Below are 3,575 nucleotides of genomic sequence, written 5' to 3' on the forward strand. Positions count from 1 at the left end.
AACTACCACACACCCCACCACTGTTCTACACAACCCCACCACACTACCGCACACTTACCTTGAGATTACTTTGAGGTGCTTCCGGGGCTTAGTGTCCCCGCGGCCCGGTCGTCGACCAGGCCTCCTGGTTGCTGGACTGATCAACCAGCTGTTAGACGCGGCTGCTCGCAGCCTGACGTATGAGTCACAGCCTGGTTGATCAGGTATCCTTTGGAGGTGCTTATCCAGTTCTCTCTTGAACACTGAGGGGTGGGCCAGTTATGCCCCTTATGTGTAGTGGAAGCGTGTTGAACAGTCTCGGGCCTCTGATGTTGATGGAGTTCTCTCTCAGAGTACCTGTTGCACCTCTGCTCTTCAACGGGGGTATTCTGCACATCCTGCCATGTCTTCTGGTCTCATGTGATGTTATTTCTGTGTGCAGGTTTGGGACAAGCCCCTCATTTATTTTCCACGTGTAAATTATTATGTATCTCTCCCGCCTGCGTTCAAGGGAGTACAGATTTAGGCTCTTTAGTCGGTCGCAGTAATTTAGATGTTTTACTGAGTGTATTCTAGCAGTAAAGGATCTCTGCACGCTCTCCAGGTCAGCAATTTCTCCAGCTTTGAAAGGGGCTGTCATTGTGCAGCAGTACTCCACTCTAGAGAGCACAAGCGTTTTGAAAAGTATCATCATCGGTATAGCATCTCTAGTGTGAAAGGTTCTTGTTATCCAACCTGTCATTTTTCTTGCAGTTGTGACGGCTACTTTATTGTGTTCTTTAAAGGTTAGGTCTTCCGACATGAGTACACCCACATCCTTTACATTGCCTTTTCGTTCTATGTTATGATTTGCCTGAGTTTTGTACGTGGTTTCTGTTTTTATATTTTCAATTTTTCCATAGCACATGAGCTGGAACTTATCCTCGTTAAACACCATATTATTTTCTGTAGCCCATAGAAAGACCTGATCTACATCTGATTGGAGGTTTGCCGTGTCCTCTATGTTGCCAACTCTCATGAAAATCCTAGTGTCATCTGCAAAGGATGATACAGTGCTATAGGTTGTGTTCTTGTCTATGTCCGATATGAGGATGAGAAAAAGTACTGGAGCAAGCACAGTACCCTGGGGGACTGAGCTCTTCACATTTGATGGGCTGGATTTTATTTTGTTGACTATTACACATTGGGTTCTGTTAGTCAGGAAATTGTAGATCCATCTGCCTATTTTCCCGGTAATTCCTTTTGAACGCATTTTATGTGCAATAACACCATGGTCACATTTATCAAAAGCTTTTGCGAAATCTGTATAAATTACATCAACGTTTTGTTTGTCTTCCATAGCATCTAATGCCATATCATAGTGGTCCAGCAACTGCGACAGGCAAGAGCGCCCTGTTCTGAAACCATGTTGTCCGGTGTTATGGAGATGCTGTGATTCCACGTATTTTGTGATTTTACTTCTGAGCACTCTCTCAAAAATTTTTATGATGTGCGATGTTAGTGCTATCAGTCTGTAATTTTTTGCCTCTGCCTTATTTCCTCCTTTATGGAGTGGTGCTATCTCTGCTGTTTTTAGTATGTCAGGGATAACGCCAGTATCTAGGCTTTGTCTCCACAGAATGTGATGGGCCTGCGATAGTGTTTTTTTACAGTTCTTGATGAATATGGAGTTCCAAGAATCCACACCACAATACTACACATCCCCACCGCACTACCACACACCAACAACTCTACCACACACCCCACCACACTACAACACATCCCCACCACTCTACCACACAACCCCACCACTGAACTCCACAACCCCACAGTACTACCACACAATCTCCACCACTCTACCAAACAACCCCACAACTCTACCACACAACCCATTATACTACAACACATCCCCACTACTCTAACACACAAACCCACCACAAAACCACACAACCCACTACACTACCACACAACCCCACCACACTACTTCACACTCCACCACACTACCACACATCCCCTCCACACTGCCACACAACCCCACCACACCCCACCACACTACCACACACCCAACCACATTACCACACATCCCTCTACACTACCACCTCACACCCCACCTCACTACCACACAACCCACCACACTACCATTCACCCCACCACACTACCACACACCCCACCAATTTACCACACACCCCACCACACTACCACACACCTCACCACACTACCACACACCCCACAACACTACCATACACCATCACCGCCTTATCACACACACCCACAACATTACCACACAACACCACCTCACTACCACTCACCCCTACTACGCTACCACACACCCCACCACACTACCAAACACCCCACCACACACCCCACCTCACTACCACACACACCACCACACTACCACACACCCCACCCTACACCCCAACACACTACCACACACCTCACCACAATACTACTCACCCCACAACACTATCACACACCCCACCACACTATCACACACCCCACCATACTACCACATACCCAATCACACTACCACACTACCACACCCCACAATACACCCCAACACACTACCACACACCTCACCACAATACTACTCATCCCACAACACTATCACACACACCACAACACGCTATCACACACCCCACCACACTACCACATACCCCACCACACTACCACATACCCCATCACAATATTAAACAACCTCACCACACTTCCACACCCCACCACACTACCCCACATCCACGACATTACAACACAACCCCACCACACTACCCCACACCCCAGCACACTACCCCACACCCCACCACACTGCCCCACTACACTACCACACACCCCACCACTCTACCACATACCCCCATCACACTACAACACACCCCACCCCACTACCACAGAACCCCACCACACAAACACACACCCCACCACACTACCTCACAACCCCACGACTACCACACACCCCATCATTCTACCACACACCGCCATCACACTACCACACACCCCCACCACACTACCACACAACCCCACCACACACCCCACCACAATACTACACAACCCCACCAGACTACCCCCACCACTCTACCACACAACCCCACAGTACTACCAAACAACTCCCACTACTCTACCACACAAGCCCACAACTCTACCACACATCCCCACCACTCTACCACACAACCCAAACACACTACCACAGAAACTCACCACACTACCACACAACCCACTACACTACCACACAACCCCAACACACTACCACATACTCCACCACACTACCACACTCCACCACACTACCACACGTACCCACCACACTGCCACACAACCCCACCACACTACCACACACCCCACTATACACATCACGACACTACCTCACCACAATACTACTCACCCCACAACACTATCACACACCTCACCATAGTACCACACACTCAACCACACTACCACACAGCTCCACCACACTACCACACAACCCCATAATACTACCACACACCCCACCACACTCCCACACACCACATAACACTACACACACACACTACCACACTAACACACCCCACCACACTACCACACCACAAACCCCACACACTACCACACACGCCACCAAAAAAACATACATCCCACACATACCACAAACCCAA

Source organism: Procambarus clarkii, unplaced genomic scaffold, assembly GCF_040958095.1.
Source record: "Procambarus clarkii isolate CNS0578487 unplaced genomic scaffold, FALCON_Pclarkii_2.0 HiC_scaffold_206, whole genome shotgun sequence".
Taxonomy (NCBI): Eukaryota; Metazoa; Arthropoda; class Malacostraca; order Decapoda; family Cambaridae; genus Procambarus; species Procambarus clarkii.